General features: G+C 40.2%; 1 protein-coding gene and 1 pseudogene across 2 annotated transcripts in view; one reads left to right on the plus strand and one right to left on the minus strand.

Moving 5' to 3' along the window:
- The window catches only part of DMD (dystrophin), a gene marked incomplete at both ends in the record, with an annotated part of 1915324 nt that overhangs the window by 275784 nt on the left and 1626074 nt on the right, over window positions 1-13466 (minus strand).
- Window positions 2554-2752, plus strand: LOC311186884 (guanine nucleotide-binding protein G(I)/G(S)/G(O) subunit gamma-5-like; annotated as a pseudogene). Its single transcript has one exon. The product of its transcript is annotated as a guanine nucleotide-binding protein G(I)/G(S)/G(O) subunit gamma-5-like (transcript).

Consider the following 13466-nt stretch of genomic DNA (forward strand, 5'->3'; position numbering starts at 1 on the left):
GGTTCTTAATGTCCTCGGAAATATACAGATTTTAGAGCTTAGATTTTAAGAGACACCATTACCTGACAGGATAATGTCAGTTTTATCTGAGCTGGTGACTGGATTTGCTATGATACTTAAACAATAATCCAAATCAAATGATATTTTTTTGAGAGGATGTCAGGAAGGGAGAAAGAAAAGAACAAAATATATAACATTTAACTTGGTTTAAAAACACAACACACTGCAGCTTCCCCTGCCTTCCAATTTTACTGGGAAAAAAAATCCCTGAGCAATTCATCTTCCTTTGGGTGCATGAATGACATTTTACTGTGATGTGATTATAAGAAACAAAATCCCTCAGAGATGCTGCCTTAAAATATTTCTCTTTATGATGTTCTGAGCTCGACAAACCTTGGTAGAAAACAGAATACTCTTAATTATGAATAAATTAACTAAATTAGTAACATGAGATGGATATGCAATTAAGGGATTGTTAATTGAAACTGGAAACACAGCTGTATACAGCTTCGAGATGAATCATACCAGTAATGACGCAGATGTTTATAAAATGTGATTATCTTTAGTGGAGACAGCATCGCATCTCCCAAGCCCATTCTTATATTGTGTCACTGAAATGGTTTTTAAACCCGTGAACACCAGGAATCAGGATCTCAGGGACGGCAAATTAGGCTCCCTGGATATGGGAATTAGTGTTGTCTGAATGTCAGCAATTTGATACTCCAGCTTTCAAAGAATGTAGATATGGAGCCAGCAACAAACATCTGTTAGTTGCATGGTCTTCAAAAACAACCACCACCAAAAGTTGCTGGCAAACTAGTGCCTGCTTCAATCTGAGAAGACCATGAAGTATCTATAAGCAGTCACCCTGCTATGTGTCAAAGAAAGGTATAGAAAACGTAGCCCCAGGGCTCAGTGAAAGCTCTGTTTGCATACATGGTAAACGCACCCTCTGCCGGTGGAGCTTTTAAAACATCTTTTGCTATTTTCCCGGCAATCAAGCTAGGAGAAAAAAAATCTTCACAACTAAAGGAAGCAGCGGGAAAAATGCTGTCATTAACTTGCTGTATGTTTAAGTGTACTAAAATTATCAGTAATTCTACAGCAATTTGGAAGCTTCCATTTTTTAAAGAAATGTTTTTGCTTATCACACACTTTTTTGTCCCTTGTAATTCCCATCTCTCCCAGGGAAAGGAAATGTCCCTGTGGATCTGGATTTTAATCGAGTTGCATGGCCTATGCATAAGATTTCCTCGGACAAGGTCAGGTGTTGGGGTTACATGCTACGTTCAAACCACAGCCCAGTGCTTAGGGGAAGGGGAACTCAGCTAAATGGATTCTAGTCTTTGGAATTCAGCTTCTTAGTCTCTGGACACCAGCCTGTAGTGTTAAGTTTAAAGCAATAACCCTGTCAGCTTGGCTGGGGCTTAAAATGTGGAAGGCAGCAACATGTGAAGTGCAGACTTAGCAATGGAAGTTGTAGTTTTAAAAAAGTAGTAAACAATTTCAAGTATTCACTAATAGAAAATATATTTTCACCATAGCTTAGCTCCTCCTTCAAAGCTATCAGTTTTGTTAACAAAATCTAGTTCTTGAAAAGCAACAAAAATGAAACAGGAGATGCTCTCACATTAGCCAGGAACTTCCACTAGCAAAAAAATGCAGGACACATAGAAAATCTGCCTTAAAATTCAGGGGAATTTACACATTCCTTAATGAAGTATTTGGAAGGCTTGAGACCTCAGACAAGTCAATTCTCCATTTTACATTGACCGTGGGCATATGGGGAACAGTTCATTTATGTTCCTTAAAACAATACACTTTCAGGAATAACTAAGGAAAAATGTAAACAAATAATACACACCACTATTCATTGCTTTTTGTGTTGGGTACCTATAAATGTGGAATTTGTGAAATTTTGGTCACAAAGTCTCTCTATCCTATGTGTTAGTCTCTGTAAGTACAGGCTTTGCCTATAACTTCAGTATTGATTTGCTGTTATACAGGTTCCAACTTGTCTAAATTTCATTACCTGAAGGGACAGCTTGCAATTCCACATACAGGTATAATAAAAGCAAGATGACTATGTGTATAAGGTGAGACTTGAAAGGACACATCCCCCATCCCCCCAATATCCTGGGACAGATTCTTCCTGAATCTGTTGCAAATGGTGATGACAAAGCTAATATTGTGTATTATTTACTATGTTTCCTCTTAATATTTTCAATGTGAACCTAATTATAATCACACTAGTATCAGAACGCATTCGTGACATACCAGCTATTTGCCTACCTAACAGCCATTCACTTCTTATTCCTTGATAGTGAATCTCACTTATGTTCAGATATTGGACATCAATGGACCTAGTGCCGGGGAAAGATTTCAAATCCGGTCTAAGGGAAGGGGGAAGGTAGCCAGTAAATGGAGAAATAAAAAGACTTGAAGGACATAATTATAATGATTATTAATGTTGCACACCTGAAACATATAATGTGGTGTTACTGAAAAAAAAAAAAAATAATAAGACAAATCGGCCCGGCTCTCACGTATGCTATGCCTGACTCCTCCAGCTCTGCCGCTGTGAAGAAAGTGGTTCAACAGCCTGGGCTGGAGGCTCAACCGGGAAGGCTTCCCAGCAGCTGCAGATCTGAAACAACTGTGTCTGCAAAATGCTCACCATGACCCCCTGCTGACTGGAGTTTCTTCCAGTACAACTCCTTTCAGACCCCAGAAAGTCTGTTCCTTTTTGTAATAAAATGAATCTTTGGAAGGTTCTGCACACCATTTTTCATGAACTTATGAATATTAAAGGCGAGTTAAACTTTTAGGCTGTATAAAAGCTGAGCCCTATAACACGTACCCCACTATACACACTTCCACTTTTGTCCTTAACATCCACCGCTCTGAATTTTCATGAATTTCTATGTCACCAGGGGCAGTCGCACACAATAAAAAAAACTTTGTATGAAAGTTAAAAAAACATTAAACTAATCACAATAATTCCATCCCTGGTAGCCAGTGATTGACTTAACGGAGTGAGGTGAGATGTAGCTCTGGCTGACCCGGGAAAACCTGCTAGGGAGCTTTTGGGAAATTCTTTTCCAACACAGATGTGAAAAGACACAGACAGATATACACAAAGTTATCCTTATTCCCTTCCTACCTTGCATATCGCTGTCGGTGGATATGTTGCTTGGTGCAGCAGGGAGCCATCTTGGGACACAGAAGAGAAAGCCTAGAGTCTCCCAGAGAAGCTGATCTGGCCTTAATATAGCTCAGCTGCTGCATTACCCACCCCCAGAGCTGATGACCGCTGGAGTTCTGGTTAGACAGGTGGCTCTGAAGCATGTTTCCCAATTACAGTAGCATCAGTATCACCTGGGAACTTACAAGCCAGGTAGAATCTCACATCTTATTCTAGAGCCATGGCAGTTTAACAAGACCCTCACCCCCACTCCACACCCACCCCTGAGTGACTGATGTATGCTAAAGTTTGGAAACCCCTGTGTTGGATGAGAAGATATCTATTACTTAAGATAGTGTTTCCAAAACTGGCCGGATTCCACTGGGGTGCATGTTAAGAACAGATTCTCTAACCTACTTAATCAGACTCACCAGCGAAGGAGCTTGGGCGTTAGACATTTAATCAAGTGGTTCCTGGTGATTCTTACCAGAAAAGTCTGGATAAAACAAATATTGTTTTTTCAATATTTGTTTGAGTCGGACGTTCTGTTATTGGCTGCAGAAAGGATTCTTACCCTCTGTTAATTCCCTGTTTCAGTTGGCTGCAGCTTCTGAACCACACAGGTAAATAGACAATAGCTCCTGCCTCTGTGAGCATATTTTGAAGTCCTAGTTTGGAGAGCTGTTGACTTAAAGTGAGGTTTACATTTCTAAGATGTTGGACTTCCGGATCTTTTATATTCCGAACCTGTTTACCTTACTCCCCACTGCATCTTCAGTCTGAATTCCTGATCTCTTATACTTTCTCGACCCCTACTATCTGGTGGCCCCATCAGTCCTACCAGGATTTCAGAACCCCTTTCAAGTAATTACAGGAGTAATCATGCATTCCTTAACTCTTAGGCTACATTCTCAGAGGCCAGATTCCTACTTGCTGAACTTGACCTACCAATGCCCATGAGGAGGTACGAAAGCAGGAGCAATTAGTCTGTTAAAAACTAAACACATATTTTCAACACCTGAAAAAAATTCTGTTCATCCAAAGAGAAATAATTTAGAACTCTACAATATTAAACATTAAATGGTCGAAGTCATTAATTTTCCTTCAAGTTGAATGAATATTTTACATGAAAAGACTTTCTGTCCCTTGTTTACTTGGGCTAAAAAGCAAAGATAATCTTAGTGTAATAGAATTTGCTTATGAAAGATAAATGGAAAAAGTCAAAAGGAGGATTGAGGAGATTATTGAATTATGTCTCTTCTCCCCTAATTGTATGTACTTCATTGGCTTAGACATTACTTATTTCACTCTGCTTCCTATCACATCATATACACTGATACCTTATTCCAGACTTCTAATACTACCTGACACTATGACAGATTTCTCCAGACTTCTAGACCTTGATTTATGTGGTCCCTTTTTTCCTAGAAAACCCTCTCATTTTTTCTCTACTCTGCTTTCTATTTTGAAACCTTACTCATTGCTCAAGACTTAGGCTCAAATGTTGTCCCTGGGGCAAAATTAATCACTAAGTCTTCTGCATGTTAATATCACATTTTTCTCTCAAATCTCTAGTGGAGACTTTATGATATTAGTAGTTCATGTATCTGTCATTCCTGAAGAGGGTTTGTGTCATGAACATCTCTGTCCCTACTGCCAAGTAGAATGTCTAGCACAATGTCGTCAAAGAACACTGAACTGAATTTCAGGCCAATGTGATTTCCAGACCAAGCATTAACTAAAGAGTGACTTGATTTACTTGTTTGTTTCTAAGGTTTTATAGAATTCATTGCAAGTAGGAGGCTAATGATCATGTTTGCTTTTAGCTATGTGGTCAGGGTTCCAGCTTGAGTGACAGTGGTCCCAGCTTAAGTCTGAGAAATTCAAATGCGTGGGGTAAATTAGTGGAATGGCAGTGTGTCTCAAGAGGACTGTCACTACTTCTCATGTTACACATCCAGAAGTATATTGCAGTCATCTCTAAGAGGTCTGTGGTGTTCCAAACATCTATTGCAGGAAGATCAAGGAGTTTTCTAGGAGAAGATCTAAGGAAAGAATGTATTATAAACTAGGTGCCCAGTAGGAAAGAATTGGCATGCAAGGGGAAGAGTGGATTGAGAACATTATGGTGTGAGCCACTAAGATGCATGCTCTGGCTTAGTCATGTCTGAGTCCTGTAGCTGTACATTAGAATGATTTGGAAGACCACATGCCAGATGGGATGTTTTCTGCTTCAGGTCATAGGAAACCCAGCACAAAATGGCTGGAAGCATCAAGGAGTGAAGAGGCAAGGATGCTTCAGTTAGTCAGATACACCATGGCATTCTTAGGATTCAGGTTCTTCCCGTTTTTTTCCACTCTGCTATCCTTAGGTGAATTCACCACACAATCACACCATGGCTGCTGAAAATCTGGTTCATTCACTCATTCCACAGATATTCATCATGCTAAGAACTGTTCCTAGGGGCTTTGGGTACAGGAGCTAACTAAGCAGACAAGATCCCTGAGCTCATAAAGTTTACTTTTCATGGTAGGAGAAAGAAAATGGGAAAAAATAATAAAAATGTTAATTCTGTGGTATGTCATGAGTGTTAATGGAAAGAAGAAAAACTAGAAAAACAGAGCAGATGTCACTATGGCTGCATAACATACCTCCCTAAAACTTTGTGCCTTGAAACAAAGCTTTATCATGATTGCTCCTGATTCTGTGAGTTGACTTGCTGTTTGGAGTCTTTCATGTGTTTGCAGTCAGATGGCAGCTGGAGTGAGCTGAAGGTTCGATTGGGGTAGACATCCCAGACAGTTTTTTTTCGGTCACATATCTGGTGTGTCTCTTGGCATGGCTGCAACAACTGGGGGCTGGCCTAGCATTTGTGTGTGTTCAGGAAGCTTCACCATGTGGTCAGCTTAGCATTCCTCACTACAAAATGGCCTCAGAGCAGTCAGACTTCTTGCACAGCAGCTTAATCTCCCCACCCCCCAAGAAAGAGTGTTTCAAGGGATCAGACAGAAGTTGCCAGACTACTTCTGGTCTAGCCATGTCATTTCTGTTGCCTTCAGTTTGTTGTACAGGGACAGCCCAGGTTCAGTGTGGTGGGGGCTATACAATGAGCACTAGAGGCAAGACAAATGGGGGGATACATTCCTGTAGAACTACGCTAGCAGGGTCAGGGGGTATTGGCTTGAGGTGGCTGAGAATGGAGAGGTAGGGCAGGCCACTGCTTAAATAGGGTGGGCAGTTTTCAAGGACGTGTGATATGAGCTAGTCTTGAAGGGAGTGACCATTGCATAGATATCTGGGGTACAGCACTCTAGGTAGAGGAAAGAAGTAGGTATAGTGTCCAGGAGAGAAAAAAAAATGTTGGTTTAGTTTCCTGAGTGAGGAAACCCTTTCTTGGACGCTCCCCTAGAACACTTCCCTTTGCATTTTATTTTTTTTAAAGATTTATTTATTTATACAAGCACTGGGTACAGTCAGAAGTGCAGGAGAGTGAGAGAATCTACCAGAGCCAGAGCGGGGAACAGGACAGGCAGACTGACAAAACACACTGCTGAGGGGAGCAGCGGGCGTGGCATGAGAGGTCTACCCTGCCATGTGGGACCCTTGCAGGCGGCTGCAGGCAGTTTCGCAGCCCAGTGCTCAACCGCTGGGCCACCAGGGGAGGCCCCCTTTGCATTTTGTTGCCCAAGAGTGCATACAATCCTATGTCCCTCCCCCGGCAAGGAGCTTGCGACCACCAGATCACACAACAGCACGCTGCTATCATTACTCATTCCTGAGGCTGAGGCCTCCCTTGATACACATTGTCCCCTGGAAGAAGGGAGCTCCAGAACCAGCCAGGGATCTGCCAGCCAAGAAGAAGGGTGTACGTGCACAGAATCAAGGGAGTAGACTTGGGGAAAGGGAAATAATAATGTCTTCACAACACCCTGGGGATTAACACTCCTCTGGGGCCTCCGTAACAGAGGACAACTTGTCCCACTTTCCCAGAGACAGACCCTGACTACCAGCAGAGAACGCTCAGGCCCGGTGTGGGAGCACAGCGGGGTGGAAAGGCACCACAGTGGCCAAGATCAGCAGTGAAGATCAGGCCACTGCCCATGGGGGAGAAGAGAGCTTAGCAGAATGCACTCAGCAGAGAGGCCACAGGTAGTATTTGGAAAGCGGAAAGGTGATGCTGAAAGGAAAATTCCATGTATGGCACAGAAGTAGATTGAGATACTTGATGAAGGATGGACTCAGTTCAGAGATTGAGGTGAGAATCTCACATGTAGCTCCAGGGCTGTGGTCCTATGATAATGTCATTGTCCCTAAAGACTCATGGGAAAGCTATGCCTGAGAATTGGTTTGTCGCAATTCAAAATCTTTGCATATTTTCTAAGTGCCACAACTAATCCACCCATATTTGAGTGTTCTGTGTTATGAAAGGAAAGCGCAATGAGAGGTAGTTAATAATTACTGATGGAAACAGAAGTGATTATTTAGAAAGATTATGTCACACTGAGATAATAAAAAAAATAAGCTATAATTCAGAAGAGTGGAGTGCCAAAAAAAAAAAAAAAGGCAGGGTAAGAAAAACAAAATCAAAAACAAGTGAATTTCATGGCTACGCCCTCCTATCTTTTTTTCCTGCCAGTACAGCTGTTGTTAGAAATTATTTCATTAACCTGGAAGTCAGTTCAGTTTTAACAGAGGGATGCAGATATGATGTATCTGCTGAGCATATGACACATTAAAACAACTGCACTGCAAATACAGAATAGTAAGGATTACCATATCCAATCTTTAAAGGTACCTATTATTTTTGACAATTAGAATAGTTTTTCCTCCACATGTCAAATGAAATTTGATTCAGTTTCATTCCACATATAATTAATGGGAAGTCACTTACGTATACTATCACATATAGTATCACTCACGTAATGCGATAAAATATCAATAGATTCCAGAAAAAAGAGAGCCCTTCTTTTTACAAACCAGCAGGGCAGAAAGGATGAATTTCTTTTTATAAAGGAAGAACAAATGCATAATGAAGTTCCAAAAAGTGGAAAAGTTTACAAAGGTTTCATAGAAATGAACTGCTGTTCTAATAATAAAAATCACATTCTATAGCACTTAATAGTTCTGAAGTGTTCCCAAACTTTGTGTCATTGTTTCACAGGGACCTGGCAAGGCTGGTGAGTTCTGGTTAAGTAGTTCCTTTTACAAACTGTTTTAGAATATAGAATGCTTAAACGGAAGAATGCCCTTTTCAGGGGAAAAAAAAAAAAGAAAGGGTTTGTGAGAAGAATATAGAGCAAGTTTTTTGGTTCTGGCTCCATAATTAACTAGCTGTGTGAACTCTGACTTATCATGTGATGTCTGTAAAATCAAAAGTTGGATTTCTGAACTAAATCCTCTGAATTGATGGGTGGGAACAACATCAGCAGACTCTTTTTCCCAAAAGAAAACGCATGCATGGCAGCACATTGTCCATTCAGTGATATAATATTAAAAATAATTAAATAGAACCTGTTAAAGAACGATTGCTTAAGTGTAAAGTTAAGAATATTAAAATATTCAGTAATTTAAAGTCGATTTTTTTAAGGAAAGGAAACACTGATATATTCAATCATTTAAAAAGTAAACGTAGCACTTGTACTCTTGTCTAAGCTATGCTTGGAGCACCTTGCTACACAGTCTTGGCCCTGAACTGGTTTCTTAGATATAGACTGAGATGCAGCCAACTTGATCACAAAGACAAGGCCCTAAATACAACTGGACATGAAGTATAAGGGAATCAGCACAAAGCAACTCCTGCTACTGAGAAAGAAAACAAAACATGTGCAGCATTGGTAAGTGACTAACAGTATCACTGTGCCAGGAGGCTTGTGCATTATCAGCTAATCACCTGTTTTCCTCCACCCTTCTTTGCATATGATCTCCAAATCAAGGGGCAAAAATCTGCTTCGAAAGCTGTATGAGGACCTTCACTATGGAACAAGATAGAGCAACAAGGACCTAATTTATTATCTCTTGAAATAACCAAAAGATGGACAAAATACATATAATCATATATTTTGTATAAGACAATGGACATTACGCAAGGAAGAATTGTGACCTCCGAGAGATGGGAAACAAATGAGGTAAACTTAGGCTTGCCCTACCTTATTAACTTAAGAGTGTTTCCAGTCCACCACATAGGTAAGACAAACCCAACAGGATCCTGGCTGACTCCCTGCTGGAAGCAAGCATCTGGGCAAACAAAGGTAGCTAGAGTTCATAGGGCAGAAGCCCAGAGAGGAGAGAACTGCACAGAGAAAACCTGGAGAACTATAGTGGCCCTCCCTCAACTACTGAACCCAGTACTGATTAGCACATGTGAGAGGAAACTATGGGAGGCAGGAAGGGTCACTAGGGAGTGTTAAAGGTGATGTGTCCAGCACTCATGTGCTCCTTGCCAGGAGCAGTGCCTATTTCTCACCAGTCAGAGAGGAAACCTCATGTTTCAGGGTCTCTGGGGAATACCAAGAAGGGTCTTGCCTCTGGATTGGAAATAACAGACTGAGTGTTAGTCTAATTCTACCTAATCTTAAAAGACCCCAGAGGATCAAACAACAGAACACGGGGTGGAAAAGGAGAAAAGGAAAGATATTATTGAAAGGTTCTTAGTGCCTAAGTGAAATGGCCTAACAGCACTTGAAGTTACAGTGTGATAAATTAAAAGATGTGTACTATAAACCCTATAGCAGTCACTAAAATAACAAAACAGTTGTAATTAATATGTCAGCATAGGAGACAGAGTGGATTCATTGATTCCAATTAACAAGACAGAAAAAGAGGAACAAATAAACAAAGAACAGGTAAATACAAACAAACAAACAAACAAACAAAAACCCAAATAGCTGGATAGGTATATCAATAATCACATTAAATATACATGGTCTAATTATCCCCAATTAAAAGAGTTGGTCAGATTGAATTGCTGAAAAACAAAATCTAATAATATGCTCCCTACCAAAAAAAAAATCCACATTAAATATAAAGACGCAAATAGGCTAAAAGTAAAAGCATGAGATAAGTTGTAACACGCCAGCACTAATCATAAGAAAGCTGGAATAGCTACATTATTAATCAATAGGGAAATGCAAATGAAAACCATAATGAGTTACCACTACATGCCTATACCTACTGAAATGGGAAAGTTTAAAATATTGACCATATCACACTTTAGGGCAAACGTGAAGGAACTGGAACTTTGATATGTTGCTGGTAGGAATGTGAAATGGTACTACTTTGGAAAACAGCTTGGCAGTTTCTACTTTGGAAAACAGCTACTATGGAAAACAGTTTGGCAGTTTCTTTTTTTTTTTAAAGAGTTATTTATTTATGCATGTAAGAACTGGGGTACAGGCCAGAGGTGCAGGAGTGAGAGGATTCACCAGAGACAGAGTGGGGAGCAGAACAGGCAGACTGACTGAAATACACTGCTGAGGGGAGCAGCGGGCGAGACAGGAGAGGTCTGCTGCGCCATGTGGGTTGCTCCCTGGCTGATCGGGGATCGAACTTGTGCCACGGAGGCTGAGGACTGCTTCATAGTGCTGTGCTTAACCCTTTTCTAGTAAATAAAGCATGTTACCTATCATATGAGTTACTTATCCTTCTCTTAGACATTTACTCAAGAAAAAGGAAAACATAGCTTCATTCGAAGACTTCCACATAAATTTTCATAGCAGCATTACTTGTAAGAGCCCCAAACTGGAAGTACCTCCAAAGTCCATGAAAAAAATAATGAATAAACAAATTGGAATATTTCCATAAAATATCAAACACCAAATAGGGACAACTACTGATACACATAACGTAGATGAATTTCAAGATAATTATGATGATTAGAATGAAAGAAAAAAAAAGTATTTGCTGTACATCCCATTTATGGAAAACTGGAAAATGGAAATTCATCTACAGTGGTAGAAAATAAATCAGTAGGAAATTTTTGGGGGTATAGATATGTTCACTAATTTGCAAGTGCCAAACAGTATACATTTAAAAAATGTATGTTCAAATTATGTTTCAAGAAATCTGTTATAAAGAGAAGCTATTTTATTTCCTTTTTCTCCAAAGATAACATTAAGTATATTCTGTGTCATTTAGAGCAAATAGATTGTTGATAAATGTGGAGGATATGAGCGGACTATGTTCACCACAGAGCAAAAGATGTATATTTAATTTTTCATCAACTATTTTTCATTTTGTGTTTTTTTAAAAAATTATTGAATGGTTGGTTAACCTTATGAATCCACAGGTCTAGATATGAATACTGTTTCTTCGGAAATGATAATTTTGTTCCCTTACTTTTCCACTGTGGTATAATTTTCCACTTATTTTTACAGTTTTCTATAACATTTTTGCTTAATTCTGTGCATTCAGCAACTCAAGAAATACATACTGAATGTCTACTATGTGACAGATACTGTCAAGTGTCAGCAGCTATGGCATTTTAGTGCTCTGCCCTGATGGAGTTGATAATCAGGTGGGGGCAAAGAGACTTTTAATACGTAAGTCAACAAACATAGAGATTTTCATTTGTACTGCAAAGAAAGCAAAAAGGATGCTATCTGTGATAGAGATGTGAATTAATTATATATTAACTCTGCACTTCTGTAGGGTAAGTGAAAAGGTATCAGGCTTTTCTGCCTCCCACCATGAAGACAGATGACAGAACCCTGTGGTCCTGAATGCATGCCTGATGGCGGGCACCTGGAATAGGGTGTGGACATATGTAGATGGAATTCGCTGGCCTACTACTGGGCTTAGAAGGGTGGCATCACGGAGACGCCAGCAGAAGCAGAGAGAGAAGAACGAGCAGGAGAAGCAGAGAAGCAGAAGGAGAACCAGTGAGAGGAGCAGGGAGCAGAGACCACCAGAGCAGGCCGGAGAGCCCAGATAGGGTGAAGACTTACTGGGGGCTGGGAAGCCTGCCAGTCTCCTGGCCCCCCAGCACCCCTGCCTGCCGTGTACCTGGTAAATCCCAATAAAAGCCTGCAAAATCCACCGAGGGCCCTAGGACTCCTCCTTCACCCGTGTGCTTCGGTCATAGAGAACCTGCCCTGTGTCCTCCTGCCGCTGCAACTTCATTATTTCAAATGATTGCTATTTATTAAATTTACATACTGGAATTTTACTGCTCTAGTTTGTTAGTCCCATGCTTCAGGCCATTTCAAATAAAAGTTAATGACGAAAAGTGAAGTCACCCAGTTAACTTGTCTTAATCCTTCCAGTTTCACCTGGAAGATCACTTTCTCTTGCAAAGGTAAAGGTGCTTCCCACCTTTACAACACACGCACACACGCATGAGCAACACATACAAGCTTAAGTCCTCACACGTCCTGTACTTTCTCTTATGTCACCATCATGTGTTCCACGGGAGATTTTTTTTTTTTATTAATGCATTTCTTCCAAGAAACTATTACCTCCATGAAGGTAGAGACTACCTCTGGTTTTCCCATAACTCTATCCCTATTATCTGTTAACAGAGTTTGGCATAGAGTAGGTATCAGAAAGATATTTACTGAATGGATGAGTTAATGAAGGAGTCTTTCTGTTCACTTCAGGAGGTGTAAGCCCTCCTGGTCCTACAGGTTCCCGGTGAAACAGGATCTTCCTTAGATTGTGGTCTTTTTTTCATATAGTCATCCCATTTTAAACCATATTTCCTACTCTTGCTGCAGTTGATTCCTGACAAATTAAAAATTTGGAGGAGGGGAGTTGTTCATTTTGCTTAAAGAGCTGAATTGTAAATTCATACTTAGTATGAATTGTATACTTAGTATTATACTTAATAACCGTATACTTAGTATGGCTCTGAGAGATTCCCCAGTCCAACTGCCTGGGTTCAAATCCTGGCTCTCTCACCAGTTCTGTGAGGAAAAATATGGTAGTAACCTCAAAGGGTTATTGTAGGGCTTAAAAGCATCAGTACACACGAAAGTGCTTAGAATAGTGAATGGCATGCAGCAAGTGCTAGATAAGTGCTCCTTATTAATTTCAGTAATGCATAATACTTACTAAAAAAAATCAGTTCTTCTCAAATCTATATTGTGCAACTGCATTGACCAAATCAAGTATGGCCTGTGCAAAACCAATTTCTGGTATAATCATCTTCTGATTTATTACATTTTCTATCTACATATTAATCTTTGAAATGAGTGAATATATTAATTGAGGGAAGGATTTGTAACAGGGTGGTCCAGGGGGGGGGGTAAGGGGGAGGTTCCAGTTTTCCTGGCCCACCCAAGGGAT

The sequence above is a fragment of the Talpa europaea genome (genome assembly GCF_964194135.1).
Source record: "Talpa europaea genome assembly, chromosome: X".
NCBI classification, from domain to species: Eukaryota; Metazoa; Chordata; class Mammalia; order Eulipotyphla; family Talpidae; genus Talpa; species Talpa europaea.